This window comes from Mastomys coucha, unplaced genomic scaffold (assembly GCF_008632895.1).
Source record: "Mastomys coucha isolate ucsf_1 unplaced genomic scaffold, UCSF_Mcou_1 pScaffold12, whole genome shotgun sequence".
In the NCBI taxonomy this organism is placed as follows: Eukaryota; Metazoa; Chordata; class Mammalia; order Rodentia; family Muridae; genus Mastomys; species Mastomys coucha.
In genome coordinates this window covers 41944769-41955699 of record NW_022196894.1, presented here as the reverse complement: position 1 = coordinate 41955699, position 10931 = coordinate 41944769, and the positions used below count along the sequence as shown (strand labels likewise).

General features: G+C 39.2%; 1 protein-coding gene and 1 pseudogene across 2 annotated transcripts in view; both read right to left on the bottom strand.

Annotated features, from left to right (window-relative positions):
- Positions 1–10931, bottom strand: part of Usf3 (upstream transcription factor family member 3) — a 58464-nt gene that overhangs the window by 33907 nt on the left and 13626 nt on the right. The gene's annotated exons all lie outside the window — the stretch shown is intronic.
- On the bottom strand, positions 5976–9280 carry LOC116085935 (annotated as a pseudogene). The gene has a single exon (XR_004116756.1). The product of XR_004116756.1 is annotated as a TIMELESS-interacting protein pseudogene (transcript).

The window sequence follows — 10931 nt, the reverse complement described above, 5'->3', positions numbered from 1 at the left end:
GCTCACGGCCATCTGTACAGCTACAGTGTACTCATACACATAAAATAAATAAAATAAATCTTAAAAAACAAATCATTTTAAAAAAGTAACCAGAATAAAAGACTACATTATCATAAATCTTTGTCTACTTACCAATTAACCTACCAATGAAGATATGGATTTTCTACTCCTCTTGGCACTGGGGTTAAATAACGCAGGGCCTTGGACCCCTGAGTCACACATCCAGCTCACATGCATTTTAAATACAATATTCACATGACTAAATCAACATACTTCTTAAAATAGTTAAAGTGCCATGAATTTTTAAAGACAGATGCTAAAATATTATATTAATAATCTATGAGTTATTATATCTGTATGGAAAGAAAAATCATTGGGAGCCCGGCGGCGGTGGTGGTGCACACCTTTAATCCCAGCACTTGGGAGGCAGAGGCAGAGGCAGAGGCAGGCAGATCTCTGAGTTTGAGGCTAGCCTGGTCTACAGAGTGAGTTCCAGGACAGCCAGGACTACACAGGGAAACCCTGTCTAGAAAAACCAAAAAAAAAAAAAAAATCATTGGGACTCAAGCCAAGGCCAGGCTTGACTCTTACATGGTCCTCAGATCTCCTACATCAAATCACATTTTCTATGACCTTTCCCACCTTGAGGTAAAATGCACACACATTACAGACATCTTAAGTACACCATTCAGTGAGCTTTGGTAGATGCATACATTTCTATGACTCAAACCTCATCAAACTATGATATTACCACCAATTAATTCTTTCTTGGCTTTCCCTAGTCAATCCCTTCCTGGTTTCAAAGGTAATTACTCTTCTGTTTCCCCCATTGGACTTTATATAGATGTATTTATTAGCTGAACTCTCCTGTGACAAGCTTACACTCAGTTTAATATAAATGTATACTTTTTTCAGGAGTCCGCTCCTTTTTATGAACATAGGTGTATGAATCTTTAACACTGGCTGTTTATCTATTTTCCTATTGATGGCTTGCCATTTTGTCTACTAAGTGCTACTGGCACAAATTACAGCCACCACAGGATGTTCACTAAACAGTCAGCTGAGCATTTTGTGCTGGTCACTGGTATCGGGACAGTTTCCTAAACAGCAAATGGCATATTAATTGCATGGGGGATTCTTTTCTAAAAGAAGGCCCAGGTACACTCTGGTAGAAGGCTACCTTTGCACAGCTTAGTGTAGTTTAGCATTGAGACCCATTCTCCTTGCCTGACCGGTACTGTGTTCTTCCTGTCTTGCTGCCCAAGGCAGGTTCCTCTCATCACTAAAAAACTGCACTTTGTGAAATCCTGGGTCTGTCCGTGGTCTTCTCTGGCCTATCAGCTTCAGCACTTGCTGCCTTTGGTGGCCAGTTCTCAGACATCAGATTCCATGAAACAGGTAATGGTTGGAGTTTCTTTTCTGGGTGATAAAATGTGCTAAGGTTAACTGCAATGACTACACCACTGTGTGAACTAAAACCACGAGAGTGGTCACTAAGACTGAACACGATACACAAATGCACCCTCTTCACATTAGGAGACTGAACACAGTACACAAATGCATCCCCTTCACACTAAGAGACTGAACATGGTACATAAATGCACCCCCTTCATCTTTTCCTTTTTCTCTACACCCCCCTCCCCCCACAGTCTCACCTAGCACAAACTGGCATCACACTTATTATACAGCCCAGACTGGTCTTGATCTGATGCTCCTGCCTCAGCCTCCCAAGTGCTAGGATTACAGGTCTGAGCTAATACCTCAAGCTAGGAAACTTAGAAAGCAAAAGGATCATCTATACATGGCCATGTACACACAGAAGCAATCTGATTTAGTTCTTTTCCTACAACAAAATATTCAAATCACTTGCTTTAAATGGGTTAGAATGTTAAACTGGAATTCTAGTACTGACAGTTTAAAAGTGTGAGACTGGGAGGGTGAGCAAAGCTGGAGATTCCAGTTTCAAAGCTCACTACAAAGCTGGAGCAATCAAATGGGCAGCAAGCAGACTAACTAATGAAAGAGTTAAGAGCAAACTTTATATATGAGACCAACTGATTCTGACAGGAAGCCAGGACCATTCAAGGAGGGAAAGAACAGATTTTTTTTTTTTTTTTTTTTTTTAAACAAAGAAAAGCCAGGCACCTGTATATTCATATGTAAAACGAGGGCTGGAGAGGTGGCCCAACAGTTAAGAACACTTACTGCTCCAGCAAAGGACTCTAGTTTCAGTTCCTAGCACCCATTACAGGCAGTGCATGGGTGTAACTCAAACTCCATGACATGATCTTCTGGTCTCATGAGTACTGCACGCATACACACATGATTACACACAGATACATACATATATGTGTAATTAAAAATAAATATTTTAAAAATGTTTGATTCATGTCATATCTAATATTACAAAACTGTTAGATATAACAGCAAAAACATAAGTTATAAAAAAATAAATAAACTGAACTTGATTAAAAGTAAGAGCTTTTGTGCTTCAAATGATACCATAAAGAAAGTGAAAACGGTTGGTGAGATGGCTTAGTGGGCAAATATGCTTGCCTCCAGACTTGACAGCATGATTCCTATTCCAGGATCCAATGGTGGAAGAGAAATGACTCCTGCAAGTTATCCTCAGACCTCCATATACATGCCACCTAATAAAAAATGTAATTAAAAAAGGAAGAAAAAGCCGGGTGGTGGTGGCGCACGCCTTTAATCCCAGCACTTGGGAGGCAGAGGCAGGTGGATTTCTAAGTTTGAGGCCAGCCTGGTCTACAGAGTGAGTTCCAGGACAGCCAGGGCTACACAGAGAAACCCTGTCTTGAAAAAAAAAAAAAAAGATAAAAAAATAAAAAATAAAAAAAAAGGAAGAAAGAAGAAAGGAAAGGAAAGAAGGAAGAAAGAAAATGAAACTTCTAGGTGTGGTAGAACTGCAACATTAGGGAGGTAGAAGTAGGGGGATCAAGACTTAGAGGCCAAATGGATGGGTCTATCTTGTCCAAAAAAGAAATGGGGGGGGGGGGGACAGAGGGAGAGATGGCTTATCAGGTGAAAGTGCACAGCACTAAGTTGACCTGAGTTCTCTGAGTTTGATTCCCAGGACCCACACAGTGGAAAGAGAGACCCATCTTCTACATATTGTCTTCTGACTTCCACCCACACCCATGGCAGCAGGGAAGGGAGACTAATGTGGTCACACATGCCTGTTAGCTAACACTAGAGAGGGTGAAATAGGAGGAGTGCAGTAGATCTGAAGCCAGCCTGGCTAGTGAACTAAGGTTGATCTAAGATAAACACTGTCTAACCAAAACCAAAACAATAGCTCCAGGGTATCCAGTGCCCTCCTCTGGTCTCTGTAACACACAAGCACAAAGGAGCACACATGGTATATATTCAGGCAAAACACTCATACACAGAAAATAAAAATAAATCTTTAGAATAAATTAATTAAATGGGTGTGATGGTATACACCTTTAATCCCAGCACTTGGAAGGCAAAGGCAAGTGGATCTCTGTGAGTTCAAGGTCACCTTGGTTTACACAGTAAGTTCTAGAACAGCCAGGGCTATGTAGAAAGACCCTTCTTCAAAATAAACAAACAAACAAACAGATAAATAAAGTTATAAAATAGGTTATAATATCTTACTTAAAGACAATATTTTGAGCCTCTAATATTTAGATCTGGCTTGCTATTATTTAGTGCATTCTGAGGTGTTTTATACTTACTTTAAATGTTTTACGGAATGATTATACAGATACACATTCAATTATCTCTTTAAGATTTTATTAGTATATATTGACTGTATGAAGCAACATAAGTATGCACATAACTTATGTTAGTCATATTAATCCCCCAGTACCCTCTCCTGTGCCTTCTTCTCTCTGTCCCCTTACTCTTCCAAAGTATAACTCTCCTCAGTCAGAATGCCTTTACCCTACTAGACAATAGTGTGACTCATAGAAATTAAGCCACAACTAAACTCAAATCTCGGACTTGGATCAGTTTTCTGCTCTACACCAAAATGAGCTCTACTTACTTAAGAGATCACCTTCTTCTACTAGTTTTTCCTTATACTAAATAATATATATATATGCATATATGCACCTAGGAAACAAAAAAATTCATAAATATTCACACTATTCTCTAACGCATCTTTCAACAACAATCACTGCGGATTCCTCTGGAAGTTTTCTTTTTTATGTATCCACTTCTTCCAAAATGGTAGTCTGTAAGCAACTTTGTATCCTTCATAGTGACCACAAGCATTTCTCCAAACACTCAGAGCTATGACACCACAGCTCCAGCACTGCACAGACACATGCTCTAACTCACCATCCTGCTTAATGCTAGGGCCAACTTTGCTCTCTGGGCTTATGTGCAGCGGTCCTCTCCAGCATTTTGGGTTAGAAAACTCTTTCCCTGGAATGTGCTCTTACTATTTCCACATGGTTTAACTCATTCAACCTAGAAATCTCTGGACATAGACTTATGTACTGCTTAATGACCAGGACACATTCTGGCTCTAGAATGCTAAAGTGACTTTGTCATGGGGCAAACACCATCTCAAGTATTTGTAGAAACTAATGTCTCCATCTTCACCGGGTAATATCTCTGGCCAAATTCTGTTATGTAGAGAACAACCTTTATGTCCTGCAGGTGCAGAACAGTGCTCCGTGTCACAGCAAGAAGAATCCTTCCTCTGCATGTGTTTCCAACAGCTGCTGTCTACATCCCAGAGGGAATAAAAGGACCCGTTGATATGTTGGGTTGTTTTCTGTTTCATGTAGCTGCTGTCTGTCTGAAGTTCTGACTTTCTCTGCCCCTAAAGAGATCTTGTATCTTTCTTTTTTTTTAAAAGATTTATTTATTTATTATATGTAAGTACACTGTAGCTGTCTTCAGACACTCCAGAAGAAGACGTCAGATCTCATTACAGATGGTTGTGACCCACCACGTGGTTGCTGGGATTTGAACTCGGGACCTTCAGAAGAACAGACAATGCTCTTAACCGCTGAGCCATCTCACCAGCCCCGAGATCTTGTATTTTTCAACAATGTCTGTTGGCTCCTTCCGGTCAATCCCATCACCATCCTGTGTGGTGCTAATGTCAGAGTTGAGCTGCTTTGACACTTGTTAAAGGAATGTGAAGAAACGGACTCCTGCCCCAAGGCTAGAACTGCCTCTCTGGTAAATCTCAGCTAACCTGTATTGGGGCTGGGGGGGAGGGGGAATAAGCCAAAAGCATGATTTCCTCAATACAGTTTTAAATTTTATTTTTAAACTATACAAGCAAGTTCTTAGCATAAAAAAAGGAAAAAAAAACCTACTTTCAAATCACTAAGAAATGTAGGGAGTTAGAGAGTTTCTTTATTACACTCTTCACAGATAACCACTGTAAACAGTATGACATACTATATAGAGTCTTTCTTCATCTTGTCACTGTGAACTACAAATACTCTCAATGCAAAATTTATTTCACAACTAAACTCAAAGAGAACTAACTCAAAGGCTTCTTTAAAACTTCAGTTGCCCAGATCCTGTCTGTCTTACGGAGTGCCACTGTCCCTTTTTGTTCAACACCTGGTGGTGTCGATCAGACATTTCTCCTCGTATGTGCAAACAATTATCTGTGCAAACATTTGTAGCTGTCACACTGAAAGAAGAGGCCACATAGTAATCCTCTTCAGGTCTGGATGCAGCTTCCTTGATGTGGGCACCAGTCAGTTCCTCACACTCTCCCCCACTCCACCTCTGGTCTCATAGCACAGGTCCTTTCTTTTTTTTTTTTTTTTTTTTTTTTTTTTTTGCCTTCAAAATAATTTATTTCTTTATAAAAACTGACCTAATAGTCAGTGAATATTTACATTTTAAATCATTACCCAATTTAGTGAGAAACAATTCAATGCAAACTACAAAACAGCTTATAATTCAGACTTATACAGGACACCAAAAATAATAAATAGACTTACTAGAATAAGTAGGAAACAATTTAAATAGTCACTGTATTTTAAGCAGGAATCCACATAAGTCTTAAGACTTAAGGATTTATACAAAGTAGAAAAAAACCTACAAATAACCCCAAGCTTGCAGGATTCTGTTGTAGAAGGTTGGTTACTTAGAACATTTCTGGATTAGTCTTAGTTTGGTCCAGCTGTGTTTCCTCTGCTTTGAACTGTTCCTCTTCATGTGTACTGACAGAAGGAACATCATGTGGATCATCAGTAGTGTCTCTGTTTAATCCATTTGATTCTTCTTGATCCTCACCAGTACTGCTCTCTTCAACTGTCACGTCATTTTCTAGGGACTGGCTATTATTCAATAGCTTTGCCTGCCTTCTTTCCAAGGCCAACTGTTTATTTCTCTCAATTCTCTGTTGCTGCTCTTCTCTTAGGCTTCTAGTTGATTCAGAAGCAAACTTCTTGCTGTCAGATGAACTTGTCAAAAAGGGATCAAATCCAGTAGCAGTTACATCAAGGCTATTAGTTTCCTCAATTTCATCATTATTGTTAACAAAATCTTCATGTACAATAGGCAGATCAAGTCGAATTCGTTTTAAACAGGTCTGCACCTCCTTTTTATTTCCTAGGTTTTCAACTCTGTCAATAAAATCTTCAAACTGCAGTTTGGGGAATAGCCTATGTGCCCAGTGCTCCATGTGTCTGATTAGCGTTTTCAAGTCTTCAGCCTCATGACCTTTCCCCTTGAATTTCGTCTTATCAAACACATGCCTTAAGGCTGGAAGCCCTCTCTCTGAAGTCAATCTTGTAGCATCTAGCTTAGATAGATTCCTTTTATCTGTTCTCTTTGGGGGAACAGGTGCTCCACTCCCTGATCCTTCATCAGGTTCAGCTTCTGCAGGATCTCTCTCTGGAGAGGCCGGAGGTGGGAAGGGAGGAAAAGTTTCATCCTCTACATGTTCATAATCTGGTATTTCAAGCAAGCCATTTTCTTCTTGCTCTAACATCTCACCCAAACGGCGGCCGCCGCCAAGCAGCACGGGTCCTATCTGCTAGCATAGCCTTGCCCCTGCCAGGAAAGTTTGCAGAACAGGCCCTGGACCAGCTCCCTCTTGATCAGCTCACAAGTGGTCCACAGAAACACATTATCTCTCCTTTGCTGCAGTAACCCCAAGAATTTCACCCAACAGGTATATTCACATATGTGCAAAACCACATTAATTCAAAGATACTAACTGTAGTATCATTTGAATTATTTTGAGAATACATAAAAGACTCATCAAAAGGACATTAATTAAATGCCATAGTATTATGTTGAACCATCTGAAACTTTTTTCCTAGAGTATTGGTAATTAAACTGAGGCCTCTCCACATGCTCAGTAAGGGATCTACCGCTGAGCTACATCCGTAAGCCCTGTTTCTGCTTTTTTACTGTAGCTTCAGATAGTTCAACCTAGTATTTCCACTATATGACACAGTGACTCTATGCAATAGTATTTATCTATCTACTGAGAGAGCTAGATTGTGTGCCTTTCTCAAAGCATATGCTGAAGTCCTAGAAATAGGTCCCTGCCAAGCATGGTAGTACATTTTAATCCCAGCATTTATGAGGTATATGCAGGGGGATCTGGAGTGTCAGTTTAGCCAGGGCAATTGAGTTGAGACTTTGTCTCAAAAATCAAAACAAAAAGAGAAAATGAAGAAAAAAAGAAAGGAAGGGAGGGAGCCCTTTAAATAAAAGGTGGTCAGGTTAAAATGGAGTCAGAGTGTGCTGTAGTCTATCTGGCTGTGCCATTTCATGACATTAGGACAGATAATGCAGTAGAGGGACAATGCTGTAAAGACAGAAAAAGCCCAGCCTGCAAGCTAAGCATTAGAAAGCCACTCTGCCAACAGTTGGACGGTGCTGTTGGTCTAGAGCTGTAAGAAAAACTATTCCTGTTATTTAAGCCACATTGGCTATGGTATTTTGTTATAGTAGCTCTAGTAAACTAATATTAGTATATATAAAACTATTTCAAATTTCGTATAAAACACCTATCTGCAAGATGGGAAGAACATACATATATGTTTATAAATATACAGAATACCTTCTGAAGGACAGAATGAGGAGAATTACTGAATATATCTATGAACAATTTTAATTGTTTTAACATGCATATATTTCTACTGTAAAATACATATTAATTTCTACATATTTTCTCAGGGTTCAACTTTGGCCTCAGTCAAATGTAACATTAAGGGAACTGGAGATGTGCCATGTAGTACACAGTTAACATGTACAAGGCCCTGGGATCACCCTAACGCAAGTACGTAAAAATAAACAAAATAAAAAATCCAAAAACCCCACCCCAAAACAAATAATAAAAAAAAAAAATGCCTAATATCTCCTATATTCCCCATCCCCAATCTCTTTCTCCCAGAATTAAGTAGTCACCATTACCTAGCCCACCCTGTATTCTCCCATTGGACATCAATTTGGCATAGAGTTTTCTGGTCTTTCTACAGGGCTATCTATATTTACTCAATGGAAATTTTCAAGAATGAAAGTATGCCATGTTTAACTCTGAAACAGCTTTTACATTGAAATTCGTGATGGCCATCAATACTTCCAGATGCCCATCACATATTTACCATTTTCTTTTAATAGCTAAAAAGTCTTTATTCCCCATTATAACCATATTAATAAATATAATTTTATCCCTCCCCCCTTTTCCTACTGAAAGTGATGCTGGAAAAAACAATGCATAAAGCCCTTGTGGTGTTATGAATAAAAAATGTCCCCTATGGGCTCATATATTTGAACCCTTGGTCTCCGGTTGGTGGCGCTGTTGCGGAGGTGGAGCTTTGCTGGAGGGAGTTAGTCATTAGGGATGGGCTTTGAGAGTCCACAGCTTTGCCCCACTTCCAGCTTCCACTCATTGCTTCCTGCATGTGAATGGAAATGTAATCTCTCAGTTTCCTGTTGCTGCCAATTCAGCACCATTATAAAATCTCCTGAAACTGTCAGCCAAAATAAGCTTTCTTCTTTAAGTTGCTTTTGGCCATGATATTGTATCATATAAACAAAAAATAACTAATACACACCTTTAAAATGTTTATCAATCCAGTTGCAATAAAATGTACTTCAGGATTGTGCTTAGTGATTAGTATGATTAAAAATATATTCACTGGAGCCAGCAAGAAAGATCAGTAGGTGATAGCATTTTCCAACAAGCCTGATACCTGAGTTCAATGCCTGGGTATGGTAGAAGGAATATAATCCTGAAAAGTTATCCTTTGGGGCTGGAGAGATGGCTCAGTGGTTAAAAGCACTGACTGCTCTTCCAACAGTCCTAAGTTCAAATCCACATGGTAGCTCACAACTATCCTTAATGAGATCTGACTCCCTCTTCTGGAGAGTCTGAAGACAGCTACATTGTAATTAAATAAATAAATCTTTAAAAAAAAAGTTGTCCTTTGACTCGGTGCATACACACACACATACACACACACACACACACACACACACACACACACACACAAACACTATAATTAAAAAGAAGATACATTCATATGTTAAGAATCATTTATAGAGCTGGATGTGATGGCACAAGTCTTTAATTGAAGTATGCTGGAGGCAGAAGCAGGTAAATCTCTGAGTTCAAGGCCAGTCAGAGCCACAACGAAATACTATTTCAATAAACAACAAACAAACAAAAACAAATAAAACATTTATATTTCTTCTGTAATTTCCTTCTTTATGACCTCAGTGTTTCTTTTATTACTTATTCTGGGTGGTGGTGCGTGCCTTTAATCTCAGCACTATAGAGATATAGGAAGGTGCATTTCTGTAAATTTTTTTTTTTTTTCCGAGACAGGGTTTCTCTGTGTAGCCCTGGCTGTCCTGGAACTCACTCTGTAGACTAGGCTGGCCTCGAACTCAGAAATCCGCCTGCCTCTGCCTCCCAAGTGCTGGGATTAAAGGCATGTGCCACCACCGCCTGGCGCATCTCTGTAAATTTAAGGTCAGCCTAGCCTACAGAGTGAATTCCAAAACAGTCAGGGCTACAGGGAAAAACCCTGTCTTGAAAAAACAAAAACAACTTACTCATTTTTATTTTATTTATATGAGTGCTTTGCCTTCAGGCTCCACATATATGCAGTGCCTGTGGAGGCCAGAAGAGAACACTGAACATCTGTAACTGAAGCTACAGATGTTTGTGAGTGGCCATGTATGTGCTGGGAACTGATCTAGATCTTTTTATAAGACCAACAGTGCTCTTAACCATGTAGCAATCTCTCTACAATACCCTACAGTACAAGCTAAGATAAAACACTTTCCACGTGAAAACACTTTTCACATTTCATTTTTGGTTCCTTTTTTGTTACTTTTGTTAACTGTTATTTTGAACTATGATCAGTAAATATGTCTTTTGGAATTTGTTATTTCTTGTAGCCACTGTCAATATTTTTGCTACATAAGCAATGAGTCTCTATTATTAGCTCCATAGGAATGAAGTCATACTAAACATTTTAGACATAAAATGTCTGTAGCATGAAATTAAGCTTTGTGTGGTAACAATGTTAGTATGCATTTTTTTTATTCCACATATGCCTGGCATGTGTATACATATATTCCATTTCTAATCTTCCTACATAGCTTTCTGTCTGACTAACCAAGCTAGAGATGTGTTTCTCTACATTGGAAATGAGAATCTACCAGTCACACTTACTATACCTGTTGTTCTCTCACAGACAGTATCTCTCCCATCCAACTCTGTTTTAATGATGTACCTAATAAAGATTTCTTCTTTATTTTTCTCCATATAGCTTTCTTTTTTATTAAAAATGTCCTTAATGCCTGGCATGGTGGCACACACCTTTAATCCCATGGTGGCAGAGGCAGGCAGATCTCTTTGAGTTCAAGGTCAGAGTGATCTACAAATGAGTCCAGGACGGCCAGGGCTCTTACACAGAGAAACACTGCCTAAAAAA